The sequence below is a fragment of the Otolemur garnettii genome, unplaced genomic scaffold, assembly GCF_000181295.1.
Source record: "Otolemur garnettii isolate 467f Iridium unplaced genomic scaffold, OtoGar3 scaffold00023, whole genome shotgun sequence".
NCBI lineage: Eukaryota > Metazoa > Chordata > Mammalia > Primates > Galagidae > Otolemur > Otolemur garnettii.
In genome coordinates this window covers 19,104,300-19,120,567 of record NW_003852418.1, presented here as the reverse complement: position 1 = coordinate 19,120,567, position 16,268 = coordinate 19,104,300, and positions in this window count along the sequence as shown.

Sequence of the window (16,268 nt, the reverse complement as noted above, 5' to 3'; positions counted from 1 at the left end):
CACAAAGGAGTAGGGTGCTAGCCCCATATACCAGAGGCGGAAGGTTCGAACCCGGCCCCAGCCAAAAACTGCAAAAAAAAAGAAAGAAAGAAAGAAAAAGAAATCAAAACATTTTCATAGGACCCTAAATGTTCAAATGTTCTGTGGGTTAGGGCATTATGCTTACTGCCCTGAAGTGGGCAGCCACCGTCCTCTGCCTGGTGCCCACCTGCACCCTGGGGCCAGCGCTGCTCTGTGGGAGGGCAGGGTCTCCCTGGGTAGCTCTGACGGCCTGTTTAACCCCTCTTCTCTCAGGGGCTAGAAGCCACAGTGGGCAGGCAAGGAAGGGGAGAACTCCACCCCACCCTCCTTCATTTTCTCTATACCCTAAACTCTTCCAGTCCCCAGCCCCAAAGGACTCTGGGTGTCAGTTCATGCTAGCAAGCATTGCAAGGAGTCAAGGCCCATCAGTTCTCTGATATCAGGCTGTGAATTCTAGCTGAGCTGCCACTCATCCTTCCCATATACTAGGACTCAGCCCCAGCTGGCTACCTCAGCAGAGAAAGAGCAGCAGGGAGCCTGGTGCCACATCGAAATGGAAATCGCAGCCGTGATCCTAGAACCTTCCAGGAGCGCCGCCCTTTAGGGAAAGATGAAATTACTGACAAGTTAAGTGCAAGAGGAGTTTGGTGTGAATTCTGTGTTTCCTGAGACTCCAAGGAGGATGCCCTGATATCAAGCTTTTCAGATGCTCAGCCTCTACGTTGGGGAGACAGAGTTGATGGTCTGAAAATCAGCTTTAAGTTGCAAGAGGCTGGCGCAGAGATGGCAGCGTGTCGGCAGCCATTCCTGAAGTACCCACTCCTGGCCAGACCATCATCACATTTCTGTTGTTGATTTGTTTTGTCACTCCAACTAAACCCTCATGGACGGCAGAGGATGTCTCAATTTTTGCTGGAAAACTGAGGGGGAAATGTCATATTATTACTATCATTTAAATGGTGGAGTTTTTTCCCAGGTATTTGGTTGTTTTAGGTAACATGGTGATGAAGTTCTTTGTAATCAAAGTTTGGGGTGTGAAAACTTTCAAGTTCTTCAATCGTTCCGACAGACTGTTTACACAGGGTTATTATAACTTCCATTCTGCGGGTGTGCCGTGAGGATGGCAATTTGTCTCTCTACTGTTGCCAGGTTTATAAACCAAAATAAATTTTAGTATTCAAAACAAATTTTAGTATTCGAAAATTTCTATTTTTTAAAATTAGGAAATAAAAAGATGAACCACACCAGAGACTGATGTCTATTGGATTACGAGGAACTAAATCCCTTAGTTATGGTTCAAGTACAATAAAAACTAAAAGGATGTTGCTCACCAGAATTCTGGTGGACCTGGAAAGGAATCTTTCGTAATTACTCTACTAATTTATTACATAGTAACAGAGCAGGGAGAGAGTTTGTTCCTGTAAATAGGTTAGGCATGTCCATGACAGGCAGGATTAATCTCTTAATTTGCTTTTTTATAGATAATTCACAAAGAAGATCCAACCCATGCCTGTCAAAACAATTACAAATTCCGAATTTATGGAGGCCACATTACTGAGTGTTGACCACACAGCACTGCAGGTGCAGAAGATGTGATGTCAGGTGATGATCTAATTGAGGCATCAGTGGAAACGGCACAAATTCTGCTGTTCTGGGCCTTCTTTTTGGTAATTAACCCTAAGCCTCTGGGAAGCTTCCAGGCTGAAAACCCTTCTCCCTAATCCTTTTAACAAATGGTCTCTTCCTTCCCTCCGTCCACATTCTCCACAAGTCCGAAGGGGGAAATAGCTGGGCCTCTGTGACAGGGGTGGGAAAAATTTGGTAACTGGAGCAGGTGGTACCACCTGTGGTTGGCTCCAATTCCAGGCTCACAACTGCTGCTCAGCTGCAGAGACCCAAATCCCAAGGTTTTCTGAGGATTTTCCCACCATCTGGGCTTAGGAATTCCCATGCCCAGCAGCTTCCTCATGAGCCAAAGTGTCCCATTTCAAATGTTACCAGTGTCCTCAGAGGATCCGTTCACAGCCTCTTCTTTCCCGGAGACATTTTAATCCTCTCCCGCCTGGGCCCCCCTGCCTCCTTCAGCAATTTTGTCCCATCTGTCTTCCAGCCATGACTGTCCATCCAAAGAAGGCCTTCCACCCTGCTCCGCATCCAAGCCTAGTTCAAAAGGAACTTGGAAAATCCCCCATAATATTCTGTCACCCTTTGCTATCATCCTGGTCTTGCTATTCCAACAAAAGAAAGAAATATTTCAACGTTTCTGAAAAAATCTCTTCCTGTCCTCCGTTTGTCTCGGCAGGTCACCTGCTCACTATTTAGTAACCCCAGGGTTCAACATAAGATGAGATCAGTGACCAATGTTCTTCTGACAAGGACCCCCACATTCTCCTGCCTTTCTTTTCCTGACATCCTCTGCATTCCTTGGCTCTTGGAAAAGATGGAATCACACCATTCATTCATTTATTCAATAGACTTTCCAGAACACAAACTTGGTTCTGGGCTTTGAACGACCAACAGGAACAGCCACAATAATGGCCAACATTTATTGGGTACTTCACTGAGTCCTGCCCGCACCAGGACGGTGGGGTACATTATCCCAGTGAACCCTCACAACCACGCTCTGGAGAGACAGCCTTACTACCTCCAGGTTAAAAAGCAAGTATACTCAGGTCAATTCTCCTGCTCAAACCACAACTAGGAAAACAACTAACCGGCAAGCACCAAGGTTACAGAGCTCACCAGCCATCGCAGCTTCCCATAAAACTCCAGGGGAGCATGGACACATTCCTGCATGCAGCTTCATGCTGGGAAAGATCATTTTAGCAAATGTGCATTTTTGCGTCATTGTCATCTGACATAAGTCAAGACAACATTGATTACATTGTATGGAACAAACAGAATTTGGGTAAAGCAAAAGTAATATTTTCTGCTAGGGATAAACATTTCCTTGAAATATGAAGCACAAATAAATGATATGCTTGATACTCAGCTGTGACAAATACAAAGATGTCACTCAGATTCCTGCCTTTCTGCAGCCTCATCCTTTGTAATGTGATTATGTGGGGCCCATTAGCAAGATGCAGAATTTATCCCCACACTCTTGGAATCTGGGCTGCCATGTGACTTGCTTCAAATGGCCAGACACATGAGAGACCCCACAGGCTTCTCTTCTCTCCTCTTAGACCCCTACTCCCACCATGAGCATGAGCCGGGCTGGCCTGCTGGTGGATGAGCCAGGTCACTCCAGCCAACAAGGCTACCCTGGACTGGCCAGTCCCAAGTCAAACCCCCAGCTGACTGCAGATGCTCAAGTAAACCCCGCTGAGATGAACGGGAACACTCAGACGACCCACAGACTTACGGGTGGGGTGGAGATCATATTATTAAGCCCCTAAATCAGGGGTCCTCAAACTTTTTAAACAGGGGGCCAGTTCACTGTCCCTCAGACCGTTGGAGGGCCGGACTGTGGGCCCCGGGATGAGTTGGCTGCTAAGCAGGACAGGCAGTGGCGGCAAAAACACCCAGCAGGTCGAATACATGTCCTAGGCAGGCTGCATGTGGCCCACAGGCTGTAGTTTGAGGACACCTGCATGTTGCCCTGATCTGCCAGGAAGCAATAGCTAACTGATACAAAAGCTAACCAAACTTTAAGCGTTCTTCTTCCTCTCTCATGGAGATGGGTCATTTGAATGTAGGCAACACTTGGCCCCACGGCAGTGAGGAACCACATGGGGAGCCCAGAGCCACGTGAGCCATGGTTCAGAGCCCTTCCACTGCATTTGAGGGCTGAAGCAAACAGAATTTATTGGCTCCAAAATATAAAACAAGACAAAACAAAGGAAAGGAAAAACCAAAACACACTTGCAAAATAAAACTGCTCCATTAAATGTCTTTAAAACAGTGTCAACTAGTCTCCTGCGGCTCTATTAATACGTAACTGTGGGAATTGAATACAATTTAGGCCATATGAATAGTTACTTCTTAATAAGGTCCCAAATTTTTTAAAAGTAAGAAAATTTTAAATTATCACCTCTGTCACTTTTACTAAGCCAAATCTCACATAAACACCCAAAGTAAGAAACTTTGCAGAAAATTTTGCAGGCCCCCAGTGATCACCAAGCATGGGACGTGTCTGCACTTTCAGTGTGCCTCGGCCTATGACCTCTGAAAGTGACCCTGCCCGGGGTCTGCCAACGTCCCTGTAAAATCAGCTCTGGGAAAATACCTCTCTTTTCTCAGACGGAGCAACTGAGAACTTGGGAAGCTGAAGGTTCTCCTCTGGGGACAGTTAGTTTGGGTCTGACTAATCAGTGATTTTTAACCGGTGGGCCGTGGCACACTGTGAGAAGATCTTAAGTGTGCCCAGGACGTTTTTAAGGATCATTAATTCAATTGTTTTCAAAAGAAGTTCAAAGCACAGTAAATATAATCTTTCTTTTTTTTCTTTACTCTTTTTTTTTGATCAACATAATTTAAGCGTGCTGAGGAAGTTTAGATATAGGTACAAGTGTGCCATGAGATAAAAAGGTTGAAAACCACTGGTGTAGAAAAGAAAATAGTGACCTATTCTCACATAAATTGGATTTAATTTTGACCAAAGTGCATTACATAAACATTAATTTTTAATTCAACTAGTTAATATGTTTTTAGGATATTGCATCCTCATTTATAAGTGAAATATGTCTGTAATTTCCCCTTTATAATATACATTTTCTCCGATTTTAATATCAGGTGTACCCAGATCAAGTAGAATGATTTTGAAGTATTTCTTCTTTTTCTATTGTCTATAAGATTTGGCAAGATTTATTTTTTGAAATTATCTTTTACTTTTATTTTAAATATTAGTTGTCTAGTTTTTTGTTGTTGTTGTTTGTTTTTTTCAGTTTTTGGCCGGGGCTGTGTTTGAACCTGCCACCTCCAGCATATGGGGCTGGCACCCTACCCCTTTGAGCCACAGGCGCCACCCAGTTGTCTATTTTTTGACACTTAAAAAAAAAATAAGAAGTTAACCAATGACTCCATCCTGAATCTCAGAGTCAAAGCATTCTATAATAGACATACTCTTATTTGACAATGCAAATGTTACTTTCTTTGCATTGTTATTATTATTGCTTGATATTTCAATGCAGCAATCGTCTGATTTCTTTTCTGAATGTATTTATGTTCGCTTATTCTTTACACGGTTTTTGTTTCTAGTCCTTATCTTAACCATTGTTATTGTTATTAAATTTTAAGCCTTTTTAATTTTGTGAAGGCAAAAAATGGAAACCTAATACACACATGTACATGTAAAATAAATAAATAAATAAATAAAACAAAAAACCCCCACTGGTATAGAGAGAGACAGACGCACTGGCTCTGGCTGACAGAAGCGCCCCATTGGGGCAGGTCCAGCAGAGGAGCCATGCTTCCCTGGGGCCCTGGGGCTCCCTGGGGTCTGTGGGCTCACCTGCTCTCTCACAAGGCCAGGACCCTGCGGTGTTCATCTCTGCAAACCTGGGCAGAGTGTCTCAATGCCACGCTTATGACAGTAAAGCCCCGATAACCGTCAGAATGTGTATGCACAACGCAAACTATATATAGACCAACACCAAGGTCTTGACCTTGATCTCCCCTGCCCCTCTGGCTGACTAGTGTTCCCCCATCCCCCCTCCCAGGAGAATTGGTCATCAGGCCAGCCCTGTAGGCCCTCAGAGGTAAAAGTAGGGAAAGGAGTTTCCTGGAGTGGGATGGGGCAGGATCTGGCAGGTGCGAGAGAGAAAGTGGGAGAAGCTTCAGGGAGGACCTCAGCCAGTGCAGCTCATCTCTGCATCTCCTTCCTGGCACAGGGAAACTCAAGTGAAGAACTCGCTTTGCAGCCTGGTTTTGACTGCAAGAGGGAGAGAGTGGTGGGCTTCCCTGCATGCCTGCACCGCTCTCCTGTGTGTGCTCCTGTGCTGGGTGCCACCCAGTACAAAGCTGCAGGGCTGCAGCCCAGACTGGGTGGGGATGCAACAGACACTGGCCAGACAGAGCAGAGAGGAAAGAACATTCTAGGCAGAAAAACAACCCAAGCAAAGGTCACAGGTGGACAGGAACACTAACAGCTGCACAGGGTTTTGTGTGGCTGGAACCCCAGAAGGCTGGAGTGCTGGGCAAAGCCAGGTCACCAAGGCCACATGACCACAGCAAGGATTCACACCCACTTTATCTAAAGGGTGCTTGGCAATAGTATATTCTTAAGAACTGGCCTTTTATTTTTTTAATATTGACAGTATTTAACAAGAGAAAAGGCAAAAACCCTGGGAACTCGTCCCACCCCGTTCTAAGTGAGGATCATTTTTAAAACTGTCTAAGCCAGTTTAAAAGTAGGAAGCACCCGTGTTACCAGATCACTTTGGAGAACATTCAACAGCAATTCCAACATGTACTGATGTTTCCTTATCACTAACCTATATCTACAAGTACAGCTCCCGGATTCCAAGTCCCAAGGTTAATCAATTAATGACTAGGAAAATATTTCCCCTGGTTTTTGATCAAAGCAACTAAGTGAATAAATATGTGAGATATTTAAGGTTGAACTTTGGAACTCCCGATACTGAGACATGGGTATGACTGGGATGTGGTTGTGATAATTTCTTGGGAATCTCTGTGGTGATGTCACACGTTCACTGGCTACTGACTTGTGTAGTAGTTGCATTGTGATGTGGGAGGTGGTCTCTCTCTTCTTCCAACACTTTCAAAATAAAGAATGCAATTCATTCCTTTGAATTATTTATTTTTCCAATTTTTAGCATCAAGATGTTTCGTGGACCACAGGGTATAGAGGGAAGTAAAGGGAGATGACCTTGGGTCTCCTCCAGTGAGAAACGTGGGACAGACATGTGCTTGAAAGATGGAAGTGTCTGCATAAGCCCCTCAAGATGCATTTCATTCAGCAGGCTAGAACCTGATGGAAACCATGGTTTATCTTGGAAGAGGCACTTAATTCACTTACTTCAAGACAGGCGTGATGTCACACTCAGCACACGCGGCTTACCAGGTACCTGCGACGGGCCTTGCTGGGATCTACTGCTTGTTGCTGGGTATCAGAGCCCAGGCTGACCCTTTCCTCATAACCTCCTACCAGTGATTGGTTCAAGGATAGACACATGGCCCAGGTTGGCCCAATCACAGTGGAACCCATGGAAATTTACAGGAGCAGATGTGGACAGTGCTCTCTCTTCACTCTTTGACTTGAAGTAAGAATTGCTGATAATTCCTGGATTCTCTTTAGCAAATGAGGGTACAGTGCCCACATCGGAATTTTTATCCCATTCCATGAGTGTAAGGAACTGGAGGGATTCTGATGAAAGGAAATTGTATCCTTGCACGAAATCCAAATATGGAAGGCAGGCCGTTCTGCAAGAAGAGCCAGAGGCAGTGTCAGCAAGAGCCAAGCCAGTCCCTTCCCCTCTCCTGGGCTGAAGGCCGTCTGCCCTTTCTTCTAGGCCTGTGTCTTCCTTGCTCCTCCCTGTCTCTAAACCCAGCTGTCACCCATGCCCCTTGAACAGGCAGGGGGGCTCCCCTTCCCAGCTGCCAGGTCACCTCCACTCCCCACTCCCAGTATCTGACCAGTTCACTTTGCTATTCCCCCTCCAAACCCCTGGAGGACAGATCTTCAGGTATCCAGCCCTGATCCAATCAGATATGCCCAGAGCGGTGACATCAAGTAATATACACTTTGCCATAGGGATCCACCCTGGGGAGGGGGAGATTAAGTTGATTTTTATTTTTAATGGGCTCTACAAACACAGCCAAAAGGTCTGGTGTGTGTGGACAGGGACCTTGAATTTTAAGAAAAGATCGTCATCCTAGTAAAAAGATGAAAACGCTACTTCTTTGAGATGGGGACCTCTTGCTTCTGAAAACAGCCGCTGTTCTGGACAAACAAATTGGTGCGTGCTCAAAGCGGGTGTCCGCTCAGCAGGAAGGAAGAAGGGGTAACCATGTTCCGTTGGTAATGGCTCCCACGGCCCACCCCAGCGTGAGCAAAATTCCAAACAGAAATCTCCTCCAGGAACCTGATGGGGCAGAGGGGAGTCTCCACAGCCCTGGGCGGCTCCCAGTCCTTTCTCTAACAAGACTTGCCCCGGGGTTGTTCATAGTGTCTCTACACATAAACCACTTTATCTCACTTTAACCCAAACGCGTTTCCCATTCTAGCCCATCGCTGTTCCCTGTCCCCTAAGTAAGCTGTGTCCCTTCCTACCTCCTTATAGGCCCTGTCACTTTGGGAAATTACTTCATCTGTTCGATCCTCAGTAGGTTACTCATCTACAGATGTGGATAAGAAGAATACGTTCCTCAAATCCGGCAATGTTTACCAGAAGTACGGCTGTCCCTGCCCTCTACATCCGTCTCACTGTAGAAATCTTCCTACAGATTGACCTTCACGTGGGTGAGATGACAGTCCTAGGGTTATTTTTCGTAGTAGTATTTGTCATAGCAAAATATTGGAAGAAACCCCATCATCCATTAACAGGTGTCAGCTGAATAAACTATGGTATATCCACCCAGTGGAAAACTGTATGATCATAAAGTGAGAACAAGGTCTTTGTGCTGACACAGAAAATTCTCCTGGATACATTAAGCAAAAACAGCAAAGTACAAAAAACGTTCAATATAATACAAAATTAATATTCGGTCCTTATCCCTGGTTTCCAGCAAAGAGTTCCTACAACTCTTGGAATTTTCAGTCTTTTGCATGCTAATGAAATGGCTGCAGAGTGGTGGCAGTGAATATTTACCCCGAAGGCCACAATTAGAGAGCTGGGACTTTCTGTCTCACCCAGAAGTCCAGGATTGAGTTCGATCATCTGGACTAAAGATTTGATCAGTCACGCCAATGCAATGAAACCTTCACAATAAGCTTTGAACAGGGGGCTTCTGGGAGTTTCCATGTTGGTGAAGGCGCTGACATGCTGGGAAGCTCTGCACCCCCATCCCCTGACCCATGCATCTCTTCCATGTGGCTGTCCCAAGTTAGGCTGCCGGCATCCATAGAGCACTTTCCTAAGTTCTGAGGGTCATTCTAGTGAATTATCAAACACGGGGGGTGGTTTGTAGAACCCCCAAATTTATAGTCATCCGGACAGAAATGCGGTCACTTGGGGACCCCGCTTGTGGCTGCTGTCTGAAGTAGGGGCACGCTTGTGGCAGTGAGGCTCCCCTGTGGGATGTGATGAGAACTCCAGGTAGATAATATCAGAATCGAGTCACTGGGCACACAGTGATGCTCTAGAATTGGTGTGAAAAACAACATGGATTTGGTGTCAGAAAAAAATAAAAAACCTCACACATTTGGTGGTGGAAGTGGTGGCAGAAGAAAACATTGTTGTATGCTGACTTCTGTGTAAGGAAGACGTGGAAACAAGAGTGTTTGTGTTCACTCATGGTTTGCACAGTGAAATGCCAGTGGGCCGAGCAGCGACAGTGACGAAGTGGGCACGGAGGAGAAACAGGTGGCTGGGGAAGACGTCCCTAGGCAGAGTTTGTTCACAGTTTCAACTTCTGAATCATGTTAGGGTTTTCTTATTCAATGTTTTAATCACAATTTCCTTCTTCATGAAATTATCATGAGCCTTAACTCCTCGCATGTCATGAATTAATCATGATGTGGACAGGTGAGGACAAACTCGTAGCCATGAGATCATGGGCTGGTAACCCCCCTGGGCCTCAATTTTTCCTGATAATCTGTACAATGGGGACAAGATTAGTATCAACATCATGGAACTGTACTGAGAGTGCATACTTCGAATAAAGGACTTGGAGTGCATTTTGGGCTCCTCAGACACGCTTTGTACTTGGAGAGCTCCCAGGGACATCTGTGGAATGACCAAATCAGGAACATAGCTTTACGGGAAACCTTGCTCGCAGGTAACCTAAAATAGTCTCTTAATGACAGCCCCTGATTTTCAATACTAAACTCAGACTCAAAGATAGAAGGAAAAGAGAAAGAAAAATACCAAGATACACCATGGAATACAGCCATTAAAAAAGAGGGAGACTTTGCATCTTTTGTATTACCCTGGATAGAGTTGAAACACATTCTTCTTAGTAAAGTATCAGAAGAATGGAGAAGCAAGAATCCAATGTACTTGATCTAATACAAAGCCAGTAGATAATCTAATACACACCCACACTAGAGAAAAACTCAAATCAATTCAAGGTGGGAGGTGAGGGGCTGAGGGAGCGGGGAGGGAGAAGGAGGGTGGAGTTACAGTGTACAGCACACCTCTTGGGGTGGGACACCATTGTAAGGCGGACTTTACCTAACAAGCACAAGCAGTGTAACCTAATCCTTTGTACCCTCAATGAACCTGAACCAAAAAATGTTTTAAAAAAGAAAATACCAAAATATGAAAGCAATGAAGAAGTGGCCAGAGAGGCCAGAAACAGCACAGTAGTGGTGTTGGAAGAGAAATCTGAGACTCCAGGGGGAAAAAAAATTAGGGATGGCCTGGGGAAGGTCTTTCAACTGGAAAGTTATACCAAGTCCTAATTGGAATAAAGTGAAAGAAAAAAAATCCTCGCCTAGACACTTCCTACTAAGACTGCAGAACATCTAGGATGAAGACAAAAACATGAAAGCCACCAGAGAGAAAAGATAAATTATCTACAAGAAGAGGGAGTGGTCTTGGAGAAGATTTCTAACCAGCAAAAACTGACATCAGGAAAGAATGAAATAGCATCCTCGATCAGCTGAGGGACGCCTGCTATCAACCGAAAATTCTATCCCCAGCAAAACTATCACCGACAAATTCCAACATAAAGATATTTGCAGATAGACAAGATATGGAAAATCTACTGCCTGTGGCAGGTGTTGGCAAACTAAAGCCCACTGGCCAAATATGACCCATGGGCCATGTATCTACGGCTACTGACTAGGCATTTTATTTCCAAAAACAGTAAAGTAATTATTAAGAGTAAAACAGTGTAACAGTAAGAAATTTAGTGGTTAAATATTCACTACTGGCAGATTTTGCTGGCCTCTGCTCTAAAGGACTCATCATGTACACAGGTATCCATTCATTCAACATATATTTGATAAACATTTGGCGTGTGTTTGTCAGACTTACGCACAACGAGATAAAGAATGTCCAGTTCCCGGCCTTGGAAGATGAAAGCCTTTTTGTGGGTTCAACTAGAAGGCCGTTCTGCTGTTCTGTGAGGTGGTATTGAGAAGAGTCATAGTCTAGGGGTGTATCTAAGAACATCAACAGGACACAGAGATCACCTCACCCACAGATTCTCCTGTTTCCAGTGACGAGCTTGTGTGCACCCTGCCCACTCCAGGCATGCGAGGTGGTTCAAAGGTCACAGGTTGGCTTCGGTTCCCCGCTGCTCTCACTTGCACTCCACCTATTCCCTCTTCCCACCAGGCTCTGCCTCCCACCTGCTGCTCCTGGACCCCAAGTGTGGCTTTCCCCAAGGCATGAGCTCTGTGGCTGGCAGGGCTCCTCTCTCAGCTCTTCCTTGTTCCGGGACAAAGGTCTTCCCCACACTGGATATCCTCCCTGAACTGCGTGGCTGATTTGTCCTCATCTACTCCAACAAGCCACCTCCCTTCCCTGACTGGGTCAATGGCCCCTGCCCTGGGGCAGCTCCATTTCACCTCCTGGTATTCACATCTGGACTTACAGCAGGTCTACCGAGTGCCTTCCGCCTGCCCACAGTGCGCTAGACACTCCCCTGTGTGTCCAGATAGATTTTTTTTCTCTACCTCCATCCCTTGTCTGGGGCTGGTATTTTCCCCAAACCAGGGTAGCCACAGGCGACATTTGCTGTGCAGTTTAAAGTGGAGGATGAGGTCGACAGCCTTGGTTGTGAAAACCCCTTCATGAGATTAGCAGAAAGGAAGCCAGGGGAAAGGGCAGGTGCTCCTACAGGTTGTGCAAGGTCCTGCACACGGCGCTGAAGGCTAGGTGGATACTGGGAGCCAGACTAGGTCCTTGTGGTTCTTGCCAATCATACAGATAAATAGGGATTAACACAAGGCAGCTTCATGGGAGAGGTCAGTCTGAGTGGGGAAGGAAGAGAAGGGAGGAAGAAAGGGAAAGAGGAAGGCAGACAGGGGCACTGGACACCTTCCCTGTCCTGCAGAAGTTTTCTCTCTATGCCACGAATTCCTAATACCCCTGCCTCTTCTGTCTCTCACTCCACCCCATCATTTACCCAGGACTGTCCAGAGGGCTGGAAGATTCAAGAGACTCATCTAGGTGAGTGCGGGTGGCAAACACCTGTAATCCAAGCACTCTGAGAGTCCGAGACAGGTGGATTGCTTGAGCTCAGGAGTTCAAGACCAGCCTGAGTGAAAGCGAGACCCCGTGCCTACTGAAAATAGAAAAACTAGCTGGGCGTTGTGGTGGGCACCTGTAGTCCCAGCTACTAGGGAGGCTGCCGCAGGAGGATCATTTGAGCTCAAGAATTTGAGGTTGCTGTGAGCTATGAGGCCACAACTCTCAACCAAGGGCAGGCAACTATCTCAAAAAAGAACCACAACAAAAAGAAAACAAAAAAACATTCAAAAGAGACTCACCTAGCACAGAGGGTGGTTTCATGCTTTCATTCTGGCCTCTGACAGGTACTAATTCTCATAATTCCCCTGCGCTAGATACCACCCTGATCCCAACAATCCTGAAAATTCCTACCAGAAAAGCAAAAAGAAATGGCCTATTCAGTGACAGAGGGACCCAAGTGGATTTATAATGGCCTCAATAACAGGTACGTTGATTTGCTTGGGCTTTGAGATATTTAAGAATTTACATCTAAGTATTTTGGAGTTTGGAGAACATATGTCTTCCAGGGAGGGAGAAAATGAACTATCCTGACAAATTCTATAAATCACATGTTACTTCAAGGTCCATTCTAAGTCCAAAGATATGCTTCCATGAGAAAATTTTAGTCAAAAAGAAAAAAATGAAAGAAAGAAAAAAAGAAGGAAGAAAGGAAAAAAAAACCCCTGTTATTATAAAGACACTTGTACTAGGCTGATTATTGCAGCCCAATTTACAATCCCTAAAATGTGGAAACAGCCTAAATGTCCATCAACCCAGCAATGGATTGGTAAGCTGTGGTATATGTACACTATGGAATATTATTCAGCCATCAAAAACAATGGAGATTTTACAGCATTTGTACTAACCTGGATGGAGGTGGAACACATTATTCTTAGTGAAGCATCACAGGAATGGAGAAGAATTATATGTATTCAACTCTGATAGAAAAACAATTAATGACAATTAATGACACGGTGGAGCCTGGGGGAAGGGGAGACCAGACAGAGAAGGAGGGAGGGGGTGTGGGCAAGGAAAAAAAATAAGAAAGAAATTAGTGACTAATTCTTATATAAATTGTATTTAATTTGGACCAAAGTACATTACTTAAGCATTAATTTTTAATTCAACATGTTAATATGTTGTTTATCATATTGCATCCTCATTTATAAGTGAAATATGTTTGTAATTTCCCCCTTACAATAATATATTTTCTCCAATTTTAATATCAGGTGTGTCCAGATTAAGTAGAATGATTTTGAGGTATTTCTTTTTCTATTATCTATAAGATTTGGCATGATCTGTTTTTTTTAAATTATCTGTTACTTTCATTTATAAATATTAGTTGTCTATTTTTTTGAGACTTTGGAAAAAACAAAATAAGAAGAAATTAACTGATCAAAGTAATCTGTAATAGACATACTCCTATCTGACAACGTGAATGTCACTTTCTTTGCATTATTACTATTATTATTGCTTAATATTTCATTGCAGCAATCATCTGATTTCTTTTCTGAATGTATTTATCTTCATTCGTTCTTTATGAGGTTTTTGTTCTCAGTCCTTATGTTAAATATTGCTATTGTCATTAAATTTAGCTTTTTTAATTCTGTAAAGGCAAAAGTGGAAACCTAATATACACATGTGTAAGTAAGAAAAATTAAAAAAAAAAGAAAAAGAAAAAAAGAGCTGGTGGCTGTATCAGGGCAAAGTTTGAAGTCTTGAACACTTCTTGATTAGGCCATGAGGTTGGCAGAGCCAGTATCACACACATTTTATAAATGGGGAAACTGAGGCTGAGAGGGTTTAAGGGTGGTCCCTGTAAAGGAGTTGGTGGCAAAGCCAGGTCTCCAGACCCAGCAGCCCTCCATTCTGGGCTGCACTGGCAGGCAACTGGGCCAGGGACCGGGCCGTGTTCAGACGAGCCCCTTGTGCTTTAGGGCTCTACTGTCACCATCTTTAAATTCTTGCTTGTTTGAGCCAGGGGCCCTGTACTCTCTGTAGCTGGCCCTGCTCACAACTCTGTGGGCCCAAATGCCAGAAAAGTCTTCTGCCCTGTGCGGGGCTTGGAATGCCCACTGTTCCGGGAGCACCTCTGCTGTCATCCTTTGCTCCAGGCCTTGGTGTTGTCCTGAGGGATCTCCTGGGCCCTGTGAGAGCCTCAGGTGAACACGGCAGCAGGTGCTACTTCACATCCTGCAGAATAAATGAGTACCCCACTCTCTCAGTTCATCAAAGTCGAACTCTCTAAAATGAGTTTAATTAAAACAAGAGGCTCTTGGGTTTTCTCAGATTAGCTCATGCTCAGACCTACTCAGAATATTGCATTTCCTTTTGCTCCTTAGCTGGGTCTCTGTCTGATTCCCTGCTTCCAATTCTTGATTTAAAGAGGGGTGGGGAAGGTAGGAAAGGAAAAGAAAGAAAACAGAGAACCCCCCACGCCTTCCTAATACCCCCAAGCTCCAGAGACGTCTTGTAAGTCTTAAAACCTTAAAAATGTTGTAATCGTGGTCGCTTCTGAGTTATAATTCTCAATGACTCTGAGCAGCAACTCCGGGGCTCTGTGCCTGGGATCCTGTGGTCATCTTGCCATCCCTGTGGGCCCGACAGGAACCTCCACATTGCCAGGAAGGCACAAGCGGCCCAGGGGAGCAATCAGCTCTCCCACAATTTCTCTCTTCCCAACTGCCATTAATCGTTTCGTCCTCTGGGTGGTCCCCAAACAGGCTCCTTCCCTAATATTCAGGCGGCCCCTTATCTCTCGCTGGAATTGACTTTGGATGGATTCTACTTCCCAAAACATAGCTTCCTCCAGTCCTCTGCAGAGGTCCACGTAAAGCTAACCTACAAGCATTCCTACAGCAACGGCAAGGAAAAACACTCACAAATCAGAGCAAACTTGACTTTTTTTTATTATGCATTTGATAATATTTTCTGAGCATTCACACAATGGATTTCTCTCTGAAGATACGGCCTTGCTGCAGTGCCAAACAGTACGTGTTTGCAAAATGTAATTCAAGCACTAAAGAATATGCGATTGGACTGAGAACACAGTTTAAAATCCGTTATCTACACACACACACACACACACACACACACACACATGCACACAAGGACTTTACTTTGAACAGGTCCACGTAGAGGCATTGAAATAGAGAATAGTTTCACAATAAATAATCACTTCTCTAAACTGTACAGAATCCTACCAGCAGATCAGGTGCTTTCATTTCCTCGTGATAGATATTCACTTTTATACTTTAATAACTTATGAAATACTCATGGAGAATTTAACATTTCATCAAAGCCAACATTCCATCCTACACCATCTTAAATTCCCCATACAGTGCCCTCGGCACACTCTCAAACGCCAGCTCTCATCTGTGCGGCCAGTGGCGGGGTGGGCAGCCTGTCCCCTGCGTGGACGCCTTCACGTGGCAGAGTCACACTTTCACGCACACAGCGAGCTCGGCGCAGCAGGAAGAACACAGCTGAAAGAGATTTCGAACTGTCAGGAGTTACAATTCCCAGTTTTTGCCAATTATATAGATAAATAGGAATTTACATAATTTACAAAGAATTTGTGTTCGTGGCTTATTCTGCAGCCATTCCCCAAAGATCCACATTTATTCACGAAAGCAAATATTCAACCGAATAGCCTTGATCTGGAGCTGTCTTTACAGCCAGCTTCCTGCAAACAAGGCCTGCGCTCACCGTGTCTGCAAAGGACACGAGAGGTCAGTCAATTTTCCAAGAACAAGCTCTTGCTTGCCCCAGAGTTCAAAGCCAGCAGATATTAACTTTCTCCTTCTCTTGTCACAAACATCAAGGTTCCTTTTCTTCTTTTTCTTCTTCTTCTTCTTTTTTTTGAGATAAATTCTTGAGGTGGGTACAAAGCACAGCTGAAAATTTCTCTGTCTAAATCCTATAGGCATCAAACTCATAAACTCC